General features: G+C 42.7%; 1 protein-coding gene across 1 annotated transcript in view; it reads right to left on the bottom strand.

Moving 5' to 3' along the window:
- Nucleotides 1-27,966, bottom strand: part of LOC126154527 (mitochondrial 2-oxoglutarate/malate carrier protein-like) — a 113,884-nt gene that overhangs the window by 68,976 nt on the left and 16,942 nt on the right. The window lies entirely within an intron of this gene.

Here is a 27,966-nt window from a genome sequence, read left to right as displayed (position 1 = left end):
ACATCTAGGATGATCTGAGCTCAGGAGCGCCATGGTCCCGCGGTTAGAGTGAGCAGCTGCGGAAATAGAGGTCCTTGGTTCAAGTATTCCCCCGAGTGAAAAGTTTTTATTTTATTTTCAGACAATTATTATCTGTCCGTCTTTTGGGAGTGATTATCACATCCACGAGAAAACCTAAATCGGGCAATGTAGAAGAACTTTTTACCCATTTGCAAAATGTACAAGTTAGGTGGGTCGACAACATATTACTGTCATGTGACGCACATGCCGTCACCAGTGTCGTATAGAATATATCAGACGTGTTTTCCTGTGGAGGAATCGGTTGACCTATGACCTTGCGATCAAATGTTTTCGTTTCCCATCGGAGGGGCACGTCCTTTCGTCTACTAATCGCACGGTTTTGCGGTGCGGTCGCAAAACACAGACACTACACTTATTACAGTGAACAGAGACGTCAATGAACGAACGAACAGATCATAACTTTGCACTCGAGGGAAGACTTAAACCAAGGACCTCTCGTTCCGCAGCTGCTCACGCTAACCACGGGACCGTGACGCTCATAAGCTCACATTATCCTTGATGTTGCCTATCTTGCGCATGGACTACTCAGTTTGTATATTTTGCTTTTTTTTTCATTGTTCCACACAACTTCCTCCTGTTTTCTCGATTGATATGTGTTCAGTTTTTCAAGGCCTATCCACTGTGCCAACTTATAACTAAATCTGAAGGGGGTGCGATGGGGAGGTTCCCTTGTTAGTTGTGCGACTTAAACATGTGTGACAAAATTGAATATCCCTACAAGTGTGACGTGTGTAGTGTTACCTGTTTATTAAACGCGAAAAAAGTCTAACTCATCAAAATTTATAGACAGATAACTGAAGTTTACAGTAACGTGATGAACGAAGAGTTAGTTCGCAAGTCGTGTATTACGTTTAATGGCGGACGGAAGATGTTCAAGACGAAGATCGCTCGGGCAGGTCCTCGATTGTGACTTTAAGCAAGAATTGACACAAAAACCCAAGAAGATGGCGTTTCAGAATTGGTAGACTGTGGCGGCGTACTGTTAGACGCTTCAACGAATTCCCTGCGCGCCATTTAAAACACGCGGAGCGGAATGCTAACCAATGGAGTCACCATCCTTCACGTTGATGCACGACCGCATGTAGCGAGAGTGCCGCACGACTTGCTTCAGCTGTTTCTGTGGTAAATGTTTCAACATACGCATTATAGTCCGGACTTAGCCCCAAGTGATTATCACTTATTTCCCCAAACTGAAAGATTTTTTGAGTGGACAACGCTACTGAATTCATGATAAACTTAAAGCCATTACTCAGATGTTCAACAACTTAGCGGCAACTGAGTACACAGAAGGCATAGACAAGGTGGAAAAACGGTACGACGAGTGCCTAAATTTGAACGGCGACTACGTAGAAAAGTGGCTTTGTATCAAATTGTATGTAAAACACAGTTTTGTTTAATTATAACCGAATTTTCTACAGAAAAAAGTTCTTTACTTTCAGAATGACCCTTAAACATGCCTGGATATACAAATAATATTTCAGCAAAATCGTGCGAAATATGTAGGAGTAACGCCATAAAGTATCTAGGAAAGGTGAGAGAAGAATTAATTTCATTTTTCTTTTTTTTGGCGATAAAGTTAATTATTTTGTAACTAATTACGGTAAATTGTACATAGTCATAGGAACTACTAAAATCTCTGAAGTCTTAACCAACATTCGATGACTTGGCTATATTCAATTTTTTTAATTAGCTTCTTGTGTCTGTATCACTCATTGCTGGAGTGTGTTGACCGAATCAGCCATACATGTAATAAAAACTCCGCTTTTAAAGGGAAAAATTACGAGTCATTAAGAACACAAAAAAGTTATTCAGCTAATTACTTTATCAACCCGGTACGAGAAAATGATTTCTAGTTGACAGAAGACGCAGCATGCCGATGAGGAAAAAGTACGTCCAATCCAGGCAACACGGGACCAAAGCAAGATTCGTTTTGCCAAACGACAATTAAATTACAGAAATTGGAAGACCACACACTAAAGAAGTAAACCGTCGACCTTAACTATTTCCAGAAAGATCAGCTCCTATAATTACTCCTGAAAGGACAATCCCTGCAAACGTTAGCATTGTATAAAAATGGATGTAGGAAATTTTCATTGCTCTTTCATTTTCTGTAAGCGAACCCTAAAATTCTTAATTGATTGATAAAAGAGCAATATAACAGTATAGCGCCACATACATTCTGTGTGCAAGGAAAGGTTAAACGGCAGCTTTCTCATTCAGAAACCGCATTTGCATATTGTTTGTTTGGGACAAGCTCGTGACATGCCTCGTGTAAATAAGAGAGGTATCTATTAAGACGTATCAGCAGCAGGACCATTCAGGTGTAGCGCTTTGTATCACGCCTATGTTGAGAGTAAAGAGACGATAGCGGGCAGGCAGCTTGAGACAGTGAATCATGGTTATCACCTGACAGATGCACTCTAATCCAGTAGCTAGCTGCAAGTAGTTACGAGTTTGGCCAAAGGGCTTCTTTCGGTCTATGAAATTATGAAGCGGTTATAACATATTTTGGAAACAAAACTGTAGGTTATTGTGATTATTATGCCTCGTTAAATATTGCAAATTTGTTTAGTAATGTGAATTATGGTATGAATGGAAAGTAAGATATTAAATTAATACTGTTATATCTATTAACTGAGTACAAGTTAGTGTGAGAACGATTGTACAGAGACAGTGAATCATACTCTCAGGGGAATTTTGTAATGTACAAATAGCCAGTTTATTGGAATGGGAAAACAAGATGCTGTGGCCTTCTCCACCAGACATCACGGCGCCTAGAGTATCAGCAACCAAACTGACAGCCTGCAGCCGCGGGTTGCCCGCTTCGCAGGCACACCGAAGCACTACACAACCGACAGGCAATATTGATGAACGGCCACGGCAACAACAACAACACAGCAAAGACACCAGCGACCACCAGGGGCCACTACTGGCCCACATAAACGTAAGGAAGAGGTCGCTGCAGATCCCGGAACTATTTTCATACGTCAAACCACGTGATGGAAAATAGTTCCGAGGTACTCATCCGCCGAAGCGCTATAGAGGCCGGCTCTCGGCCGCACATCGGCAGTTCATCAACCCCCAGCAGACGTGGATAGCTGCCGCATCTGGCAGCCCAGCTTCGATCTTCTCGCTGATCTCTGGATTAGGCTTGGTATATCAGAGAAGTCTCTGGCGGAGACTAGTAGGAAATTATTTCAGTTGTTTTCTACATTATTCTTGTATGTAGTTGTGATTCGAAGACGGATCACTGTGTGTTGGTGTTATACTTGGAGAATTTGTTTTGGTTAATTGAACAGTCCAATAAATTGTTCTCGGACTTTGATCGTTAGTTTCTTCTGCTTACGCAGACATATCACAAGAAATATGTTACGATAAATCTGTTATTTAAAGAGGGAGCTATTCTGATATTTGTGGAGTTTCTGTATTTGTTCATAAAGCAAATCGATCATAAAAGCTATTAAGCTGGGAGTGGTCAAATGTAAGAGATGCTAGATTGCGCCCTTTAATACTAATACCGGACTGGTTATGATGTGTATCAGCCAGTCACAGGGCAGTAGGTTCGCGTGAATTTTGTGGGCTAAAGAATTGCTCTGTAACGTCTAAAGTGTTCAGTTCGAAGCTCAGTCATCATGTTCGGATGCGGATACAAGGAACTCTGAATATATGCGTCAATTTTGCTGAATAACGATTCAAACTAGACCGTGGAGTGCTGAAAAGTAGGATGCGAACGTGTGAGAATAACCAAAATCCGAATGGCATGTTATACAAACTGTGACTGCAAACTGAACATTGGTAGTCATCGAACTGGGTAATATTTGAGTGAGCATTCTGTTACAGATAATCCGATTGGTTATACTTTTGGTAACCGGTTTGGTTAATTACCAAAGCTGGCTATTATGAGTGGCTGTGATTATGTGTGTGTGTGTGTATGCTGGAACTAGAATTTAAGATTAACATGAGTATGGCAGCGTTTCTGAAGCAAGCAAGTGCCAATAGGTCGAAATTTTCGCTCACAAACTATCTTTCAATTAATAGCTCAGTTAACCTGATACCGAAAAACATTTGCTGCACCCGCTGGATTCGTATAATGCTGCAGCTTTTCCTGTGGAGCAACATCATTCTTTTTTAGCTGGGAACGTGCGTGGACCGGAGGAAGATATCGCCGCAAAGTGAGTGGGTACTGTTTCTTTACGACGAGCACACAGCAACTGCGACATTACACCATGTGCTACGAAGCCTGCGATTTATTTTTCCGCAATATTGCTGTTTGCGTTGGCTGGTGTCCCATGACTGTTACGTCAATACGGAATCGATGGGTTCAGGAGAGCCATGCTAAAAGCCATGTAAGATCTTAATGGGTTCACACAACAAGCATCCGAGAGAACAGACACACTGTTCGCTCGACCGTGCAGCATCATACAGTCACACCACATGCCTTGAGTCAGGAAATCGTTCTTGCGGCTTCCCTTGATGCTGTAGCATAGAGAGTGACATGGTATGAGAACACTGGTCACAGGAGTTGCAACATGTCTTTTTAGGCGAATCGCGGTTCTGCGTACAATGGTATGATGGTCGTATAGCTGTGTAGAGACTCCGAGAGGAATGAACGTTAGCAGACTGCATTCACGATCGTAACACAAGCCCAGCACCTGGTGTCAAATAATGGGTGGCACTGGCTACATAACATGATCTGGGGTTTACTACATTCCTGGTGTGTCAATGCCGGCAGCTGCACCCTAGCTTCGAATCCTCCGTGACATTATCTTTCCACAAGATAACGCAAGACCGAATGTTTCCAGCACTCTCACTACAGAGGGTGTTGCCCTGGCCTACATGTTCTCCTTATATCCCATGTGGTCGTGAGTTGCCACTAGGCAGGCCGGTCACCACTTACTAGCCACTTCAGTTGATGAACACTGACCACAGAGTTGTAGCACCATGGAAAAGCCATGTTCGTTCTTGCGGCTTCCCTTGATGCTGTAGCATAGAGAGTGACATGGTATGAGAACACTGGTCACAGGAGTTGCAACATGTCTTTTTAGGCGAATCGCGGTTCTGCGTACAATGGTATGATGGTCGTATAGCTGTGTAGAGACTCCGAGAGGAATGAACGTTAGCAGACTGCATTCACGATCGTAACACAAGCCCAGCACCTGGTGCTGAGCATGATTTGGCACCGATGCTCAGTTGGACTGGATGACCAGCGGATTAGAGCCATTATTGATGTCAGAGATGGCAGCTCTAGTACTGAGCTTCACACCCTGTATACTCGCAAATCACCTACGAATTTCAGCAAATATTCTTCCATGTTTTAGTATACAATCAGTAAGTAAAATTTCACCATCGAGTAAAACAGAAGTGATTTCTGACGTTCCCCAAGGTAGTGTTATAGGCCCTCTGCTGTTTATTATCTATATATACGATTTGGGAGACAATCTGAGCAGCCGTCTTAGGTTGTTTGCAGATGACGCTGTCGTTTATCGGCTAATAAAGTCATTAGAAGTTCAAAACAAATTGCAAAACGATTCAGAAAAAATATCTGAATGGTGCGAAAATTGGCAGTTGACCCTGAATAACGAAAAGCGTGAGGTCATCCACATGAGTGCTAAAAGGAATTCGCTAAACTTCGGTTACATGATAAGTCTAATCTAAAAGCCATGAAGTCAAATACCTAGGTATTACAATTACGAACAACGTAAATTGGAAGGAACACATACAAAACGTTGTGGGGAAGGCTAACCAATGACTGCGTTTTATTGGCAGGTCACTAAGAAAATGTAACAGATCTACTAAGGAGACTGCTTACACTACGCTTGTCCGTCTGCTTTTAGAATACTGCTGCGCGGTGTTGGATCCTTACCAGATAGGACTGACGGAGTACATCGAAAAAGTTCAAAGAAGGGCAGCACGTTTTTTATTATCGGGAAATATGGGAGAGATTGTCACAAAAATGATACAGGATTTGGGCTGGACATCATTAAAAGAAAGGCGTTTTTCGTTGCGACAGAATCTTCTCACGAAATTCCAGTTACCAGCTTTCTCCTCCGAATGCGAAATAATTTATTGACACCTGCTTACATATGGAGAAACGATCACCACGATAAAATAAGGGAAATCAGAGCTAGTACGGAAATACATGGGTGTTCGTTTTTTCCGCGCGCTATACGAGATTGGAATAATAGAGAATTGTGAAGGTGGTTCGATGAACCCTTTGCCAGGCACTTAAATATGATTTGCAGAGTATGTACATTATTTGCTCTCCTTTCTGATGTTGCAGTTTAATGGCCAGTAGTGTATATCAGAACCCATTTTTCTTTTCGGATAATGGTGTGTGACATGGTGGTCATTAGTCTCCAAACTACATTAATATACTGCCATAGTAGACAAAAAATGCGTAAAAAACAGAAAATAGGCACTACAGCAACAACAAAAATCTTTCACAGAAAAACTAAAAATTATTGTAAAGCAGGTTGGCACAGATAAACAAGAAATTCTGAAAATAGCATTGCCAGTCCTGAAAAGTCAGCGCGTAGCTCTTTGCCATTTAGTGGGGCAGTTCACAACGTGAATTGCCGTGAACGTATTTCACAAGAATGGTGACAATCTTACATTCCAATTGTATTTAATCCTCATTAAATCTAGGACATTGTGGTTGGGTTCCTTCCGACCACAGTATAAAGACAAGGAATGATAATTTGGAGGAAACGACTAAAAAAAAAAAAAAAAAAAAAAAAAAAAAGGCTCTATTAGGAGGACAACGCAATCACCAAATTCAAGAAAACACTGAATCACTTCGGGTGGGAATCGCAGGGAGCCCACGACAATCAATAAAGAAACACACAGCAGCATTAAACCTAAGCCAAACAACCGTCCGTCGTTTACTCCACAGTGATATGAAATTACCCTTAAAATATTAAAGTCGTACTTGCATTAAACCCATCAAAACGTATGGCGCGAAACAGTTCTGTGAAAAAAATTGATGGAAAACTTTAAAGACGACCCAAATTTTGTTGAAGATCTCTTTATGTTGGATTAGGCTCGGTTCCATATTAGCAGGAATGCAACAAAAGGAATTTCAGGTATGTTGTTGTTGCTGAGGTCTTCAACTCCGACGACTGATTTGACTCAGCGCTACACGTTAGTCTGTCCTGTGCAAGCCTCTTCATCTCTAGATAACTGCTGCACTCTTCATTCATTTTAACCTGCTAACTGGATTACCCTTTGGTTCCCAGTACAACTTCCGCCCCCCCCTCCCCCTCAGTTCCCTCTAATACTAAATACACAATTCCTTCATGCCTCAGGGTGTCTCATATCAAGCGATCACTTCTTCCGAATAGCGCTGCACTCGAGACAGATACTTTCAGACAAAACTTCGTAACACTTAAATTTATATCAGATTTTAATAGATTCCCCTTTTTCAGAAATTCTTCTCCTACTATCGCCTGTCTGCTTTTCATATCATCTCTGCTTCAGCTATAATCAGATATTTTGCTGCCCAGATAGCATAACTCAAGGACTACTTTTAGTGCCTCAGCTCCTATTAGCATCATCTGATTTAATTCGACTACATTCCATTATCCTTTTTTTATTTTCTTGGATTTTCATAATATAATCTATTTTCAAGACACTATCCATTCAAGCTGCTGCTCGACAAAGTCCTTTACCGACTCTTAATTTCCGGAATTGCTCCTTGGTTTCTTTTACTGCTTACTGCTGAATAACTTGGATAGGTCACTATTCTGTCTCACTCCATTCTCAACTACTGCTTCCCTTTCATGTCCTACGGCTCCTATAACTGCGTCTGGTTTCTTTAATAGAAATTAAATTACCTTTCGTTTCCTGTATTTTGTCCCTGCTACTTGTACCTAAAAAGATCAAAGAGTGTATTCCAGTCAACATTGTCAAAAGTTTTCTATATACTTTTGCCTTTCTTTGAGCTATCTTCTAAGATAGGTCGTAGGGTCAGTATCGCCTTGTGTGTTCTTACATTTCTCCATAACGCAAACTGGTCCTCCCTGAGGCTGGTTTCTGTCAGTTTACCCTTCTTCTGTAAATAATCCGTGAGGTACGGCTTATTAAACTCATGGTTCGAAGGTTTTCTCACCTGGTAGCACCCGCCTTCTTTGCAACTGGAATTACTGCATTCTTCTTGAAGTTTTGAAGGTATTTCCCCTATCTCAAACAGCTTGTACATCAGGTGGATTAATTCTGTCTTGGTTGTCTTTCCCAAGGATCTCAGTAATTCTTGGGCACCTGAAAACCCTCGTCAACTGCGCAAAAATCTATTACACAGCATAAAGATTACTATTTGGTGTGCCGTTTCAACGTGAGGCATGTCGGAGCCTTGTTTATTTGTGGATGAGAAAAGGAATGCAACGTCAGTAACGTTTGAATGTGTGAATAAGTTCTAGACTTTTGTAGCAGAACAACTTCAGAACTTCCCCGAACTTCATAATCGTTGCTGTCAGCATGATGGAGCTACGGATCATACGGCCAAAGCGTCAAAGGTTCGTTCGACAAGGTAATGTCACGGTTTGTTAACATTCATCCCCATTCAACTCCCAAGATCGCCAGGTCTGTTAGCGCAAGATTTTTTTTTTTTTTTGTGGAGTCACCTAAAAAGCAAAGTGCACATCCCTCGCAAAACAACAATCACTGAGTTAAAAACAAGCATTCAAAATGAAATCCTTGCAATTCTCATGGAAATCATTAAAAGAAAATAAAAAAACAACGCAACATCTCAATACACGCTTTGAGAAGCGAATACAGTTGTGTGGCTGTCACCTTAGGGACCTTACTTTTAGAAAGCATTTGTTTGTAGCGACTGTTTATGCCACGTAATTTACTATTTCTCTCAGCAGTACATTGAAGTTTCCCGCTTCCTTGTGACACCCTGGTCTATGCAGTGGGAAGACGACGTTAGGCGTTCCTAGTTACTACTTTCTGAAACTCGATTTTCCGAGATCAATGTTGATGCAGTGCAACTTTCATGTTAAACTTCAGCATCAAAGAACCTGTAACACTTTCCATGGTTCTGGCAGAGGTGGATTATGTACTGGCACACGTGCAGTTCCATCTCATTTTATTTCAAAATCACCTGTGTATACACAGAGAGAAACTTATGAAGGGTGACAAGTTACAGCTAGTTGGATGGATGAAGAAGGTTCTTAATATATCCAGTCGAATGTAGATACACGTCCCAGTCAAAAATACTAAAATGTTTAAATGTTTGCTATTGAGTCCATTGATGGCCGGCCGTTTTGGCCAAGTGGTTCTAGGCGCTTCAGTCTGGAACCGTGCGACCGCTACGGACGCAGGTTCGAATCCTGCCTCGGGCATGGATGTGAGTGATGTCCTTGGGCTAGTTAGGTTTAAGTAGTTCTAATTTCTAGGGGACTGATGACCTCAGATGTTAAGTCCCATAGTGCTCACAGCCATTTGAACCATTTAAGCCCATTGATGTATTTACGCTGAGATGACAAAAGTCATGGGACACCTCCTATTATCGAGTCGGACCTCCTTTTGTCCGGGCACGGACTAAAGTCATTGGACGTCCCCTACAGAAATATTGAACCATGCTGCCTCTAACGCCGTCCATAACTGCGAAAATGTTGGCGGTGCAGGATTTTGTGCACGAACTGATCTCCCAATTATGTTCTAAAAATGTTCACGTCGGGCGATCTGGGTGGCCAAATCATTTGCTCGAACTGTCCAGAATGTTCTGCAAACCATGCAAACCAATCGCGAACATCTGTGGGCCGTTGACATGGACCATTGCCATCCATAAAAACTCCATCGTTTCTTGGAAACATGAAGTCAATGAATGGCTGTAAATGGTCTCCAAGTAGCAGAACATACCCAGGATCCAATTCATTCCATGTAAACACAGCCCACACCATTTGGAGCCACTTGAACCCTACCATCACTTCTTACCAACTGAAATTGGGACTCATCTGACCAGGCCACTCTTTTCCAGTCTAGAGTCGAACAGATATGGTCAAGAGCCCAGGAGAGCGCTGCAGGAGTTGTCGTGCTATTAGCAAAGGCAGTCTCATCGGTCGTCTGCTGGCACAGCTCATTAGCGCCAAATTTAGCCGCACTATCCTAACGGATACGTTCGTCGTACGTTTCACATTGATTTCTGTGGTTATTTCATGCAACGTTGCTTCTCTGTTAGCACTGACAACTCTAAGCAAACGCCGCTGCTATCGGTAGATAAGTAAGCGCCGTCGGTCAATGCTTTGTCCGTAGTGGAAGGTAACGCCTGAAGTTTGGTATTCTTGGCACACTCTTGGGTCTGTGGATCTCAGAACCTAATGATTTCTGAAACGGAATGTCCCATCCATCTAACTGCAACTATCCTTCAGCGTCTAAAGTCTGTTAATTTGCGTCGTGCGGCGACTAATGTCTGTAGTAGTTCTGTAGGGAACTGACTCCATGAATTCTGCAGTGCTGTCCATAGATCCGCAAGAGTACGAGGGGGTGGAGATATCTTCTGAACAGCACATTGCAAGGCATCGCCGATATGCTCAATAATGTTAATGTCTGCGGGGTTTGGTGGCCAGCGGAAGTGTTTGAACTCAGAAGAATGTTCTGGAGCCACTCTGTAGCAATTCTGGACGTGAGAGGTGTCGCATTGTCCTACTGGAATTGTCCAAGTCCGCCGGAATGCACAATGGACATGAATGGATGTTGATCAGACATGATGCCTACATACGTGTCACCTGTCAGACGTATCAAGGGTCCCAGATCACTCCACCTGCACATGCCCCACTCCATTACAGAGTATCCACCAGCTTGAACAGTCCTCTGCCGACATGCAGGGCGCAAGAATTCATGAGGAGGTTGTCTCCATATCCGTACTCGTCCATCCCCACGATACAATTCGAAACGAGACTCGTCCGACCAGGCAACATGTTTCCAGTCATCAACAGTCCAGTCTCTATGTTGACGGGCCCAGGTGAGGCGTAAAGCTTTGTGTAGTGCAGTCACCAAGGGTACACGAGTGGGCCTTCGGCTACGAAAGCCCATATCAATGATGTTTCGTTGAATAGTTCGCACGCCCTAACACTTGATGGTCCAGCGTTGAAATCTTCAGCAGTTTGCAGAAGGGTTGCACTTATGTCACATTGAACGATTCACTTCAGTCGTCGTTGGTCCCGTTGTTGCAGGATCTTTTTCCGGCCGCACCGATGTCGGAGATTTCATGTTTTACCGGGTTCCTGATATTCACGGTACACTCGTGAAATGGTCGTACGGTAAAATCTCCCGCTTCATCGCTACCGCCGGCCGGAGTGGCCGAGCGGTTCTAGATGCTACAGTCTGGAACCGCGCGACCGCTACGGTCGCGGGTTCGAATCCTGCCTCTGGCATGGATGTGTGTGTGATGTCCTTAGGTTAGTTAGGTTTAAGTAGTTCTAAGTTCTAGGGGACTGATGACCTCAGAAGTTAAGTCCCGTAGTGCTCAGAGCCATTTGAACCATTTAGCCATCGCTACCTCGGAGATACTGTGTCCCATCGCTCGTGCGCCGACTATAACACCACGTTCAAACTCACTTAAATCCTGATAACCTGCCATTGTGGCAGCTGTAACCAACCTAACAACTGCGCCAGACACTTGTCTTATACAGAAGTTTCCGACCGCAGTGCCATATTCTGCCTGTTCACATGTCTGTATTTGAATACACATGCCTATACCATTTTCTTTGGCGCTTCAGTGTATGACTGTGCAGTGCTCCTAAATTAACAAGTTATAAGTCACTCATCGTGTACTTCCTGATCTTTAGTTACAACAGACACATACCGAAACTCCGAACTCGCAGTTCGTCATGCAATGTCTGTCTAGAGGAATGATATTTTCGTAACTGTCAAGAATTTCTGCTGCATGTCGCTTAAGCACAGATAGCAGCCATTTCACAGTGCTCCCTCCACATTATGAACTGTAATAACCGAATTTTGAACCATTTGAGCAAACCTCTTCAGATGTCGCAGGAAACAGTGCATGTTGATCCGTGAGGATAGTATGTGAGGCAGTGGAGCGACCTTCACAGCTCGTCAACGGAACTAAGAGGCCATCGAGGACTGCACAGAATGCAGATGACACTTGCTATCTTTATACAAAATTCTTAAACTTTAGATACTATTCTGCCTCACTAGTCATATCGACATGTACTGCATATTCAATAGCACCGAGCTGATGGCTGATCAACGTAAATGCAAAAGTGGACATTTTCACACACTGCACATAAAGTAATTTTTTACTATATGCAGACAGTTCGAAGGATCTGCTTTGATAATTATTTCTAGTAATTACATTGTATAGTTTAAGTTTTTCAGAGATCTGCACCGAGTCTGCGTGAGCGGAACCATTACCGATGATAAACAAATGGAGCGGACGATGCCACAACGTTGTGTACACTTCAGTTTTGTGTGGGTTCTGTGTCTCAGATTTAACGATACTACAGAGTTTGATGGGTGATATATACCAATGTGCTTATAATAATCACGAGTACGACAAAATGAAATAGGAATTATGACATCGGTCGCAATCGGGGATTGAAATGAGTTCAGCGACGTCAAGCGAAAATTTGCGCCAGACCGGGACTCGAACCCGGATTTCCCGATTTATGCGAGCGCTCTCCTGAATCGCTTCTACTGTCTGAGCGTGCCTCCCGTCCATCACAAATTCCCAAGCCGCACACTACTTACGTCGCGCCCCCTGCCCATCATGCTCACAGCCTCACGCTGATTCCCGCAAGAGTCCGAGAAAGAGAGTGCATCGGCACGGAAATGATCTTTAATGACGGTCAAGGCGTGTATATATTCATACATGTGTGGTGTCTGTTCTATCGAACATTTTCAAAAGGGACTGCAAAATAGTTGGACCATTGACCCATTAACAAAATTTGCATGAAAATTAAAATCAACAAAAACGATACCCAAGTCATCCGATCATTCAACGGTCGTACATTCTAAGAGATATAACAATTTTTCAGAGTATATGAAATTCGATAGCGTAGGGGAAAGAAACTTCACCTGTCAAATGTGTCCTATTCTCTAGCAGAAAGGAAAGGCTCAATATTTTTGCGCAAGGGAGATAACTATGTCAGTGGTTGCATGAGAACCTTCTTAAAGAATCGGACATTTGTACTAGGGGATTATAGCCTCCATATGAAGCACAAAATCAGTGACGAAAGGGCTAAATATGGGGTGGACTCTATTCGTCAACGAACGAACGAATAGAGAAGGATGCTCGTAACTTTTATTCTGACAATGGTGAAGAGAACAGTTCCTACTCCAAGGAGAAGCTGGATTCGGCGTTGCTTGAGAATACGAGCCTGTCAGAATAAAATTCTAATCGCTCTTGTTACCCCTTGTCTTAGATATTCTTCACTTTGACGGAAAGCTTAAATATTAATGACTTATTAAACTGTTATGAAAGATAACGCTCGTTTGAAACATTAAGCTGTATCGGAACTGTTGGCGAACCAAGAGAGAACTTATTTATTAAACTCACAAGTGCCCAAAGCTGATATCAAACTGCTTCACAAGTGAGCAATCTGAACACAGATCCAATGTGAGCCACGAGAAGTATAACACAAGAATAAAGAGGAGGTCCTCGGGGGAAAACAGAAAAACAAGAACAATATGTGTTAAAACTGAAAAAGAAAAATAACCTAGTAATTTGCCACACGGGAAATATATTGGCTGCTTCCAAGGGGATCTATTATCAGAACTATGTAATTCCAAAGTTCTCCCACTGGCATGAAACTGGCTACATCAACAAATGACTGCAAGGCCGTCTTACACATTTATCCAACATTCTGATAAAATCACATCGTCGTCGTCAAGGTAATAGGACACTAATCAGGACCGTCTGTTTCGACATGACGACTTCTTCAGAGAAACTACAGTGAACGTGTCTATATTTCCTATATATAGACGCCTAGGATGAATCAGTGGTGTGGGTCCTAATTGGGAAAATTCTGTTAGATTTAACCCGCAAAAAAACATTTCAGAGCAGTTACTTAATTGAAAGCTTGTAAAGGACCTTGCCGAATTAAAAGCCTACAAAGAACCTCGTCAAGATGGGTTGCTTGCATGCCTCCTATCACCAATATGGACTTTGTGTGCTGCTAATGCGAGCGGCTGAAAGCAAGGGGAAACTACAACCGTTTATTTTTCCCTAGGGAAAGCAGCTCTAGAGTATGGTTATATGAAAATGAAATTGTCTTACGTAAAAAGTTACAGAGGTAAAATACTGCCCCAATCAGACTTCCGCACGTGGACTTCTCAGGAGGGAAAACGCAACTGGGATTCCACGGGTTGGAGAATGGAACGTTATATCCCTTAATCGGGCACGTAGGTTAGAAAATTTGAAAAGGGAAATGAAGAGGCTTAAGTCAGATACAGTAAGAACTAGTTAAGTTCGGAAAGGGATTAAAAGAATAAAATATTAGGACAATATGGAGTGGCGGGGAAAGGGATGAAAGAGAAAACCACCTGGTAGAATTTTGCACAGAGGATAATTCAATCATCGCTAGGACTTGGTTTATGGACGATGAAATAAGGTTTTATACGTGGAAGAGGCCTGGCCACACTGAAAGGCTTCAGGTTCATTATATAATGGTAAGACAAAGAATTTGGAGCGAGATCTTGAACTGTAAGACATTTCCAGTCGCAGATGTTGACAGCGACCGTAATTCATTAGTTATGAGCTGGAGATTAAAATTGAATAAATTCCAAAAAGGTGGGAAATTAAGCAGACGGAACCTCAATAAACTAGAGAACCAGTTGTTGATAAGAGCTTCAAAGGGAGAACTAGGGAATGACTGACGGAAACGAGGGAAAGGAATACAATAGACAACGAATGGGTAGTTTTGAGAGATGAAATAGGAAAAGCCGCATAGGATCAAATAGGTAGAAAGACAAGGCCTAGTAGAAATCCTTGGATATCACAGGATATGTTGAATTTAAATAATGAAAGAAGAATATATAATAGTGCAGCAAATGAAGCGGGCACAAGGGAATACAGCCGTCTGAAAAATGAGATTGACAGAAAATGCAAAATGGACAAGCTGAGTGAGATGAGGACAAATACAAGGTTTCGAAAGCATGTATAATTATGGGAAAGATAGATATCGCTTATAGACGTCTTTGGAGAAAGAGGCAGCTGTACAAATATCGAGAGCTCAGACAGAAAACCAGTACTAAGCAAAGAAGGGAAAGCTGAAAGAAATATGCAGGGGGTCTTTACAAGGGAAAAAAAAACGTGAGGACAGTATTATAGAAAAGGAAGTGGAAGTTGTTGGAGATGAGATGGGAGGTATGATTACTGTGAGAAAAGTTTGACAGAACACTACAAGACCTAAGTCGTAAAAGGTCCTGGGCTGACAGTTTCTCAGAACTGCTGACATCCCTAGAGGATCCACCCTTGACAAAACTATTCCACCTGGTGAGCAAGATTTATGAGACAAGCGAAATACCCTCAAATTTCAAGAACAATGTAATAATTCCACTTCCAAAGAAAGCCGGTACTGATAAGTGTGAATATTACCCAACTATCAGTTTAATAAGTCACGGTTGCAAAATACTGACACAAATTATTTACAGTAGAATGGAAAAACTAGTAGAAGGTGAACACGGAAAGAGTTCCGGAGAAATTTTGGAACATCCGAGACATTACTGATACTAAAACTTATCTAAGAAGATAGGTTAAAGACAGGCAAACCTACATTTATAGCATTTGTAGCTTTATAGAAAGCTTTTGACAATGTTGACTGGAACGTATTCTTTAAAATTCTGAAAGTAACAAAGGCAAAATACAGGGAGCGAAATGTTATTTACAAATTGTACAGAATCCAGACGGCATTTATGAAACTCGAAGGGCATGAAATGGACTGAAAAGGGAGCGAGACATAGTTTTAGCGTATCCCCGATGTTAATCTGCACAGTGAGCATGCATGCAGTACACACACCAAAGAAAAATTTGCAGTAGGAATTAAAGTTCAAGGAGAAGAAATATAAAGTTTTATGTTTGCTGGTAACATTGTAATTCTGTCAGACACAGCAAAGGACTTGGAAGGGCAGTTCAGGGGGATGGACAGTATCTTGAAAGGAGGATATAAGATGAACAGAAACAAAAGCAAAACAAGGGCAATGGAATCTAGTCGAATTAAATCAGGTTATAATGAAGGAATTAGATTAGGAAAAGAGACACTAAAAGCAGTAAATGAACTTTGCTATTTGAGCAGTAAAAAAAAAAAAAAATGATGGTGGCCGAAGCAGAGAGAATACAAAATATAGACTGGCAATGGCAAAAAAAAGCGTTTGTGAAGAAGAGAAATTTGTTAACATCGAATATAAATTTGAGTGTTAGGCAGTCTTTTCTGAAGGTATTATTTTGTCTGGTGTGGCCTTGTATGGAAATGACACGTGGACAATAAGGAATTCAGACAAGAAGAGAATATAAGTTTTTGAAATGTGGTGCTATAAAAAAAGGCTGAAGATCGGATGGGTATATCACGTAACTAATGGGGAGGCACTGAACAGAATTGGGGAGAAAAGAAATTTGTGGCACGACTTCACTAAAAGAATGTTGCAGTAACCATTCGAAGATGAAGAGGCTTGCACAGGATACTAATGTGAAGACCTGCATCAAACCAGTCTTCGAACTTAAGACCAGCCATATAGCCTACACTCAAATACAGTCCTGCCTAGGATGATAACCAGTTCTCACTAGAGCGCCAGATTACTCGGTGTCTCCTGTGAATACAAATACGACACCCACACATTTGCAAGTGTTTTCGTAGTTCATAAACATATGCATCATGCGAATACCATTATTTTATGATGTTTATACGTGTTGTGTATATCCTTTCAGACATGTCCAGAAGAACGGACACATCTCTTGATTCTGCAGCCGGAAGAATATATGATTAAATAAATTCTGACACTGGTTGCCATTGGGCATTGAAATGAATTCAACGGCGACAGGTGAGAATTTGTGTCAAACGTGAACTCGAACCCGAATTTGCCGCTTATGCGACTGATCGCCTTAATGCCTCAGCTATCCGAGCACGCTTTCCATTCAACACAAATTCCCATCTCGCTGCACTCTACTCGTGTAGCGCCTCCTGTTCGCGTAATGCGGCGAGTACTAAGTATGGTGGACAGGGTGCGTTACGTAAGTAGTGTGCGACGTGTTGGGAATTTGGGTCGGACAGAAAGCATGCTTGGATATCCGAAGCTGTAAGCCGGCACGGTAGCTCAGCGGTAGGAGGACTGGCTGCCCTCTGTAAATAATAATAATAATAATAATAATAACGAACAAAATGAGAGCGAAACAAAAAAGCTGTTAAGGAGACCACTCGCATAAGCGGTAAATCCGGGTTCGAGTCCCGGTCCGGCACAAATTTTCACTTGTCGCAATTAAATTCATTTCAGCGCCCAATTGCGGCTGTTGTCAGAATTAATTCATTTCATTCTATTTAACGATGATGATGGTGAGACTCTTGGAGAAATGTCCCGACGTATTTACTCTCGGCATCCTTTATTACTGTTGTCTTGGTGTCACTGTATGATTGTCGGGGATCTATCTCCGTACATCATGACCTTGTGAAAGTCAGTGACACTTGGCGCGCCTGTGTTGCACTATAAATAGCGCTGGCCCAGCCCTCCGACACACAAAGAATCCCACAAGGCAGCCTCAACTGGAAGCTTAGATATGCGTCCAGAATACTCACAAATTCATACTGTTTCGTAGCAGTGATTGGAATTGACGCTTTCGACGTGTGAATTGTACTGGGATAACATACAACGCTTATGTTGCAATCATGTATGTTAGACAAAAATAACCAAACAACACTTATCTAAACTACTGTGACGTCTTCAGCTCTCCCAGCATAGACGTCATAGTCGAGAATTTGCCCAAATAAAATCAAATGGCTCTAAGCGCTATGGGACTTAACATCTGAGGTCATCAGTCCCCTAGAACTTAGAACTACTTAAACCTAACTAACTGCTGTTCGCTGTTGTCGCAGCTGTTGCGATTAAATCATCTATAAACATGTAAGCAGCGGAGCGCAACCGCAAACTTAGGGATCTGTCTGCAAAATTTGAACAGACTATTTTCCAATTTAAGTCTTTATATTTCGTCTGGTTGGCCTGGTGGCGTGGAGTAGTGTTTCCTATGGTTTCTAATATTTTCTTCGTAGTATAGATCCGTACATTGGGAGTGTGCGCTAAAACAGGTGTTGTAGTTTGCAAGGCGCGAATTATACTTGCTGGCATCCTCCTGTCACCTCTGTTTCCAGCAATACTCCATCCAGCTTTCAGTAAGTCCGACCGATCGGCTGGCAAGTTTAGAGTATTCAGCAGATTTTTCACTATAAGGGCTAAACATTTTGCCTCACAGTCTATTAAGGCTAGACCGCCTTCGGTAAGTGTTTTCGTCAGTTGATCCCCGGCTACCCGAAACAAATGACCTTTCCAAGTGAACCAGTCTATGTACTTTTTGACCTGGGCGATATTATTTCCGATCGAGTGGTAGGATTTGAGCAACATACCACATTTTCGCATTTGATCCTTTGAATGATCTTTAACTGTCGCATACTATGCGCTAGAAGCGCACCTCTCAAGATGTCGACCATTCCTTTAAAATTGACTGCAATTAACTCGTCGAAGTTTTTCCGGAATTTCACTCCTAGCACTTGCATTTCATCACATTCGGTAAAGGGATGTGGCACAGAATGAGCGCATTTATTTAGCCACGAGAGTTGCGTTTTTGCGTTGTTCATCTTCGCCCCTGCTGCTTTGTTATAATCGTCCATTATTGCTGATATTCCTGCGATATCTTAAGGTTCGGTAATTATTATGGTAACATCATCAGCGTACGCGTTCACGGTGAATCGCTGCGCGCCCACATGTGATCCCGCCCACATGTTATCCTGGGAGTGTGGCGCTGATAGTACGAAGTAAAGGTTCCAAGGAGACGACGAATAGAATCATAGATAAGGGACACCCTGGCGGACAGATCGTTGGATCTGAAATTCGTCCGTGAAATGCCCGTGGATTCGCACCTTGGAAACCAGGTGGTATTGATTCGGTAGATTGTTCTTGTGGGTACCCGAAATGCTGTAGCATACGCCCTAGATACTGATGGTTGACGTTATCGAAAGCTTTTTCTAAATATATGTTCAAAAGCCCTAGTGGTTGTGCAGGATGCTGCCGTGGGTAGAAAGTTCCCCTGAAGGAGCAAATGCCACCGATACTACTATTGTTAGGCACGCTACACGTCTGTTCAGGTCCGAGGAGGTCTGGAAGGGTTTGCTTTAGCCGTGCCGCTAAGACATGAGAAAGTGTTTTCGAGTCAGCACATAACAATGTAATCGGCCTGAAATCCGTTAACCGCCGTGGAATCGGTTTCTTAGGAACGAGCACGATAATTCCTGGTTCCTTTTCGGAGTAGAGGCGTCCGAATCGCTGTTTCGCCCTCAGTCGGCCGGTGTGGCCGTGCGGTTCTAGGCGCTTCAGTCTGGAACCACGTGACCACTACGGTCGCAGGTTCGAATCCTGCCTCGGGCATGGATGTATGTGATGTCCTTAGGTTTAATTAGTTCTAAGTTCTAAGGGACTAATGACCTCAGAAGTTAAGTCCCATAGTGCTCAGAGCAATTTGAACCATTTTTGCACCTTTTCCGATCTCTTGTGAGATGATAAAGGCTCCATTTCTCATCTGGTATAGGCCCGTAATCCTTGCAGGTGAGAATTCTCCCTTCTAGTTCCTTTTCCTGCAGTTCTAACATTTTCTTTTTGAATTTCTTTAAATCACTTAATCGTTGTAAGTCTACTTTTGTTTGCAGTTCACGAGTGACAAGGTAGTATCCGATGTTATTTCTCCTGTTCTGATTAATCCTTTAGGCGACATTGATAAATAGTTTCCGGATACCAGGTTTTACAAGGGTCATCCAACACTCAGTAGCGTTACGAAAGAAACGTTTCCAACTAATCCACGGTCTGTAACGGGCACTAAATTCCATTTGACTCATGGTATGTGGAGCAGGGTACAATTTAGTTTCCAGTAACCTCTACCAAGTATTTGGGACGAGGGAAACCTTGTGCTCTAGATATTACAGCGTGATGGTCGGAAAAGCTGACAGGAATTACGTCGTAATCTTCCATGGTTATGCCCATTGTGATATAGATTCGGCCAAGCCTTGAGACCGCCGCTGCCGAGACATACGTGTGGTGAGTACGTGTGAGCCGGCCGGAGTGGCCGAGCGGTTCTAGGAGCTACAGTCTGGAACCGCGCGACCGCTACGGTCGCAGGTTCGAATCCTGCCTCGGGCATGGATGTGTGTGATGTCCTTAGGTTAGTTAGGTTTAAGTAGTTATAAGTTCTAGGGAACTGATGACCTCAGAAGTTAAGTCCCATAGTGCTCAGAGCCATTTTTAGTACGTGTGAGCCAAGGCGCTCAACCAGATCTTTCATGTTCAGGCCTGTGATCATGTTTTACAGGGAACCACAGAAGGGCGTTGTGCCTTTCGAATCTATAGCCGTGAGTACGGATTAAAATTTCCTGAGATGATGATCTCGCCTTTCGCCTGCCTCAGATAATACGCGACATCTGCCGTAAAAATACTTTGCCCTTGCAGCTCTGTTATTTGACCCGAAGGGAGCGTAGAGATTTAAAAGAGTTACCCCATTCAGTACGCCTTTGACGATGCGTTCCCCCGGCTCTTTTTCTACGACCCGTAACTCTAATCCGTCCCTGGTTAAGATACAGCAACCCCTGCCGCCGACACCAACGTTGTTATACGTATTATATGACGGAAAGGAACCTCTTCGCAAACGACTTCTTGCAAAAAAGCAACATCGATATGATTAGTTCGAAGAAATTTCCCCAAGATATTGATCTTTTTTTTCAGTCCTTATCCCACTCTTCTGATTTTCCATATAACTAATTACACGGTTTTAATGTTTTGATCCAGGGTCATGTGCTGTTGGAGCTACTTGCATATCTACCTTTCCTTTGTCTTTTCGGTGTTCTTTCACTTCTTCAATCTTGGTTTTGTTACGTGTAACGTTTAAGTTCGGTTTGGGCTTCGCCCGTGACGATTTTTGCTGTACTTTGGGGTCTACGCAACGTCTGACTGCTTGCCGGCTTGTTCGTAGTGTCTAACGGTGTCCTCAGCTGAGCCGTCAGCGACAGGGAAAGTGTTTTGGAGACGTGTGCGGCTTTGCTTCCTTATTTACTATATTTATTTATTTAACCTGATCAGATTAGGGCCATCAGGCCCTCTCTTACATCGGACCAGTGTTTCACACATGCAGCATTTCACACATCAGAGTTACATAATGACAATAGTTTAAATAAGAAAATTAGATTACTCTAGTGACGATATGAATAAAGAGTAATGACTAAGACCTAATAATGTAAGCGCTGGCATTATTTTTACAACAGGTGCTATACATACAAATTATAATAAAAGCAATAGTAGTAACAGTAAAAAAATCAAATAATAATGATAAACATGAGAAAAATTGGCAATAGTAATGAAGATTTGTGCAGATGTACATTAATGTCTTGGTGTGTAAAGTAGATGTTTACTAGTATAGCGAGTTTTGGGGAAGGGAGATTTAAGGAGGGGGAAAGAGGGAAGTAATGAGGTGAAGTGCACTCATGTACAGAGGAAGGCATTACTGTTGCTTAAGTAGATACGTCATTAACTGTGTTTTGAAGCCGGACATGTTTTTAAGTTCTCTAACATAACGAGGGAGGTTATTCCAGAGTCGGGTTCCCGGTACTGTAAAGGACTTGGAGAAGGTGACTGAGCGATGCAGTGGAACAGAGAGGATTTTATTATGATGGGAACGTGTGTTTCTATCGTGTTGTTCCGACATAAGCGTTAAGGACGAGGAGAGATATGAGGGACAGTGTACATTTATAAGGCAGTAGATGAGACAGAGTGTACGGAAATCTCTGCGTTTGTCTGCACGCAGCCAGGACAATTTTGCATATGCTGGTGAAATGTGATCAAAAAGTCGAACGTTACAGATATATCGAACGCAGGCATTCATGACCAGTTCCAGACGTCGCGAAATTTCCTGAGAGAGGCCTTGTAGGATAATATCGCTGTAGTCAATGATTGGGAGTATAAGCGTTTGTACTAATTTCTTTTTCAGATCGAAAGGGAAGAGTTTTGTATATTTTTGTAGGACATGAAGGGATGCTGATGCTTTTTTTCACACTGCAGTTACGTGCTCTGTCCAATTTAGATTTTCATCTATTATTACTCCCAAACTCTTTGCTGAGGGAGAGAAGTGAATATTTGTTCCATTTAGGATAAGAGATGGTACGGATGCCTTGTCAGCTGTTGAGGCCTCACTCAGCTGTTGTTGCGTTGTAGCCTCTTGTGTACCTCCGTCCGTCGGCTGTTGTTTACTTTCCTGTTCCTGAGCGGCATGGCTGTGGGAGTCCGTGACGTCTGGTTTAGGTGACTGGTGTAGCATAAGTACTTCTACAGAGACTGTCACAGGTGTATCCGCCTCAATTCCAACGGGAAAGTTCACTACTTCTGCTTGCTCGGTTGTTGGGAAGAACTGTCACCATCGTCTTCCGCTTCGGAGGTCGAATTTTCCTTTTCCAAAGGCCGCTTTTTGCTCTTCTGAGGTTCAGTGGTAATTATATGGCCATCTGCTATCATTTAGGTGTCACATTCTTGTGGAGAAATTACCGAGTCGCCTACTTTTACACCGGTTTCTTGCGTAGGAATTACAAGTTGGCTTCAGTGCTTCTTCCACTTTCCTCGCCATCTGCCTGTACATTCAGTGATGCTTTTCTCGTCCCTTTCATCAAAGGAGGGTAGTCATGAAAGGTGATTAGGGGTGGTTCCGTATCAGTCATTTGGGGAAATTCACTAGTATCTCGCACAGTACCGGTGGATATCATATCCTATAATTGCAGTTTGGTACGTTTTGTAGATTGTTTCTCAAAACGAACACCCGCTGTGGAAAGTTTTCGCGAAGGTGTCCTGGTTCATTAGAAACATGACACGTTGATTTCTGTCCAGGATAGATAACATTTGCCTTGCAACCAGATACAGTAATGTGAGATGGAATGTCAATTTTAACAAACATCTGCACTGACATGATGCCGCTATAACACTGGATTTTGTACCTGCTGGACCACTTTTCAAATTCAGTGTGCTTAACCTGGCCATATTTAGAAAGAACCTGTACTAAATGATGATTACCTAGTTCCAGGGGAAGATTCAAAATTCTAACAGTCTTTAGCTCACTGTTAGAATTACAAATTCCAACAAAACAGAATTATACAATTTGACAAACCCTCAATACTTTTCACTATCAATCTGAGTGAATTCAGCATTATCTCCTGAATTACCAAAGTTATCATGCAACCAATTATGGATCTCCAATGCAGTGGGCTGAACATGACGAATATTCTTGTCGAACGAAAATCTTAACGCCTTTTTCCTGAGAGTATCCGACATGATGAACAAGGGGGCAGCGGAAAACTTCACTAATTCACCAAACAAAAACGGGGCTTATTTGGCAATGTTCAGTACTTACAAGCCCGGAAGATAAACAGCCAAACCATTAATACCACTTGATAACACTTCTCCTACGCACTAAACGTCACACAACGCTGCACCGCTAAGCTGCGTCCGCACTCGACGAGGAACCAACCACGACTACTACCCAAGCAAGGCACATGACTCACCGCCACAGCTTCACTTCCATCAGTACCTCACCTCCTACCTTCCACATTTCACAGGGGCTCTCCTGCGAGCACCTGCCCACGAAAGTAAAGAGTCACAAATTCGAGTCTCGGTCTGGCTCACAATTTTAATCTGCCAGAAAGTTTCATATCAGCGCACACGTCCCTGCAGAGTGAAAGTTTCATTCTGCAAACATCTCTAGCTCGTGGTTAAGTCATGTCTCCGCAGTATCCTTTCTTCTAGGAGTGCTGCTCTTGCAAGTTTCGCAACTGAGCTTCTATGGAGTTTGGAATGTAGGAGACGAGGTACGGCGGAAGTGAAGCTATGAGGACGGCTTCTGAGTTGTGCTTGGGCAGCTCAGTCGGTAGAGAGCTTGTCCCCAAGAGGCAAAGGTCCCGAGGTCGAGACTCGGTCAAGCACACAGTTTTCATCTTCCGGGAAGTTTCAACAATACAAAATTCTATCACCTCAAAATTCTATCACCGACGTGCGCGAAGAAGTTGGGAAATTGGAACATCTGCGTCGAAATCTCTTCACCAAAGAGTGTAGGATTCGTTTGACGCAGAGTGAGGTGTCGCAGCGATTAGGACACTTGAAGCGCGATTGGGAGGATGACGGCTCAAATCTGCGTCCAGCCACCCAGATTTAGGTTTTCCATGAGTTCCCTAAATCACTCCAGGCAAATACCAAGATGTCCCCTTGGAAAGGGCACGACCGATTTCCTTCGACATCCTTGCAATATTCCGAGCTTGTGCTCCGTCTCAAATGACCTCGATGTCGACGGGATAGTAAATCCTAAACCTCCTTTACTTCATTCGCCTGACACACGATGATCGGCGAAACAGAGTACGGAGGAGAGGAGACTCTGTATCAACATACGTCTCAGATGTGCAGTCCCACCATTCATCATGGAGGTGTGTCAGTCATATTCTGGTCCGATATCACGAACGGATCCCAGATTCATCTCATCGTTGTCGAGAGAAATTTGAGGTTTGTACAGTACCGGGACAGCATCCTCCGACCTACTGTCCAGGCTTAAGGTCTTCTGCGATAAGTTCGTTTTCAAGGACGATAATGTATGAACACACCGTGACCATCTCGTAAACCCCTTCCTCCAGAAAGGCAGAAATCAAACAAATGCAATGTCGTGTGGTATCTATTGACATGAACCCGACTGAGCATGCTTGGAACCGCTAGAAGCTTGCAGTGCGTCGTCACATGAACCTCTCTCGCTCACTAGATATCCTCAGACGGACAACCGTCGAAGTGTGGAACAGGCTTGATCACGTTGACTCGACAACTTTGTGGGCAGTGACACAAGGAGGATCGCAGCATGTTGCAATGCATGCGCTAAAGCAATACGCTACTGAATGAAAAGCAGCAGCAGATTCTGATTTCACAGACATGCAAAGACGTTTATTACATATTTCTGGTTATTGTTTTGTTTTAAAGTTACTTATTAGGGTTCCACACCTCAGTCGCTAAAAACTTAACCCTTCTAGGATCACTTTGATGTCCATCTGTCTGTCTGCCCAACTGTTCAAAACCCTTTTTCTCAGAAATGATTAGACACATAGTAAGGTCTACGATTCCTTGGTGATGTAAAAAAGTGAAGTTTCTAAGTAAATAAAACCGAAAGATACAGACTTTATGACACTTTTTGTTACTCTCGAACTCAGCACAGAGTACTTCCCTCTGACCTAGAACCATGAAATTTCCCAAGAAGCAAGGTTTCACGCTACAGCCAAAGTAAAAACCCGAAAATTGTTAAATGACATACCACACGAAAAAATATTTCTTTTGTCACTTGTTATCGCATTTCAAACGAGAAATTAAAACGTTCACGAAAGTGTTGGAATACATAGGGCAGATATCTTGCCAGTATCAATGCCGGCAACGGATAAAAATGGTAAAGATCATGGACTACTAAAAACGGATGAACTGTCTATATACATAAGTAGTTCGTATGTAAAATACAATGCGCGAGTCCTACTCGCGCATAGACAATTGTTGAGTATTTTAAGGCTTATTCTTCCACTTCACGCTCCCCCGGAATCTTAGAATATGTCATTTGCTGATATTCAGTTAGCGCAGAAATTTTTTTTTAAGCGTTGTTGTTGATTTTACTAATATGGGCACCAATATTTATAGCCTTTGAAGCTGTGCCTCTTAATGTTTTCGCGGAGTTTTCATTCATACATAAAATTTCGGGAGTGCAACCGCATAATCTTCATGTTTTCTTTTTCTAATATTTCGGTGGCACATTTTCCGGTCATCTTAAGAGTAAGCCGACTGAAGCTACGATACGCTACAGTACTTGATCCGTTGTTTTAAACCTCAGAAACACAAACGCCAGAGGCGTTGATCGGCGGCAAAGAGTATGTTGTCATCCATGTTGGGATACCGGTGTCTTATTATTTGCTGCATTGTAGTGACGTCTTTGAGAGATCATTAAAGAAAGAGCAGTATTCTATGATTTGCCTAAGTTGAAACTGCTTTGTTTGTTAATCACGATGGCTTGCTGAAAGTAATGCTTCCGAATTTTTAATGTGAATCTCTTAAAGCCTTTTAAACAAAACAAACGTAATTAAGAGTCTACATCTTTATTCTTCATGTTTACATATTTATTTCTCAACATTGTCACCCTAGCGACAAACACATTTCTCCCAATGCGAGACCAAGCTGTTGATACCGTCACTATAGAATGTTTGGCCTTGTAGACGGAGCTACTACCCCACCTGCGCCTACACCGCTTCTTCACTATCAAAGTGAAGTCCTCGAAGGTATTCCTGAAATTTTGAAAACAGATGACAGTCGGATGCGACCATATCGGGAATGAATAGAGGATGATTGATGACAGTGAACCCAAGCGCTCGTGTGTTGCCCGCCTTGTCATGCTGAAGGACGGGGTGCTCCACGTGTGGACGAACTATTCAAATTCAAAACTCGATTAGAGCACACTGTTTCTCACGTACCGACATACATACTTTACACTTCCCCATACTACATGCTACAAACTCCGAGCGGTCTATCGCCAGAGGGCTGCAAATATACAGAATAAAGAATAAATGTGTAGAATGTTAATAAAGCGCGGTTTATTTTAAAAGCTTTAAGAGTTATCACATAAAAAAATTGGAGACATTACTTTTGAGCACAACTTCGTAAATTCTGCGTCAAACGAATTTCAGCTGCGGTTTTCATCTCCGAGTCCCAAACTGATGAAGTCGAGGCTACGATGAAGTCGACGTTTTCATATCGCCTGGTGCGACTGGTATCGATGCAGTGCTCTGGCATAGTCAATGTATTGAGCTGTAACAGTCGGATGTATCTGCAGTGTTCTATGCACATTACCTAGATTTTACGAGTCCTCTGCCGCACAAGACCACATTTCGCATGCGATCTTGTAAACTTCAGCCTTGTGGAGCATCAAGTCATGTTTGACAGAATGCAGACATGGTGATGTCTTCGGTGGAATACAAAAAATCACATCAACATTGTGTTTGGTCACGATCCGTTCTATTTTAACGACATGTTTCCCACAGATACAAAGAAAGCCATGGATATTTCCGTGTCTTCTTATTCTTCGTTCTTTATGTCTACGGACCTGTGTCTCTTGATTCTACGTTTTCTTTGGTTTAAAATGACGGAACAAGTGATGTAGCGAACTGTAGTTTAAGTTTGTTCACGCTGCAGATGGCCGGAAGAGACATTGCCGGAATATCAGAAAAAGGAGAAATAAAGCATATGCGACTGCACGCCAAAAATTTGGTGGATGAGCCTCTTAGGATGTATCCTGCATTAGGAGGCGAAACTTTCAGCGCAGAACATGTCTTAGACAACGGACTGATGCACATATACTAGGGGTGTTCAGCAAGTAATGCAACACATTTTTTTTCTCTCGGCCAATTTCGGTTGAAAATATGCAGAATTTGTTGTGGGACAACGTGGAATATTCCAGCTTCAGCCCCTACAGTTTCATGAATGTCCGATGGATACTGGTGTTACACGTAGCTTTCAAATTGGCGTCTATAACGGAGTAGCGTTCCAACCAGAGCGTCACAGATATTCATAGACGACTGCAGAATGTCTACGGTGAACAAAAACACGGTGAGTCGTTGGGCGAGGCGTCTGTCATCATCG

The sequence above is a fragment of the Schistocerca cancellata genome, chromosome 2, assembly GCF_023864275.1.
Source record: "Schistocerca cancellata isolate TAMUIC-IGC-003103 chromosome 2, iqSchCanc2.1, whole genome shotgun sequence".
Classification (NCBI taxonomy): domain Eukaryota; kingdom Metazoa; phylum Arthropoda; class Insecta; order Orthoptera; family Acrididae; genus Schistocerca; species Schistocerca cancellata.
This window is presented reverse-complemented; position numbering and strand designations above follow the sequence as displayed.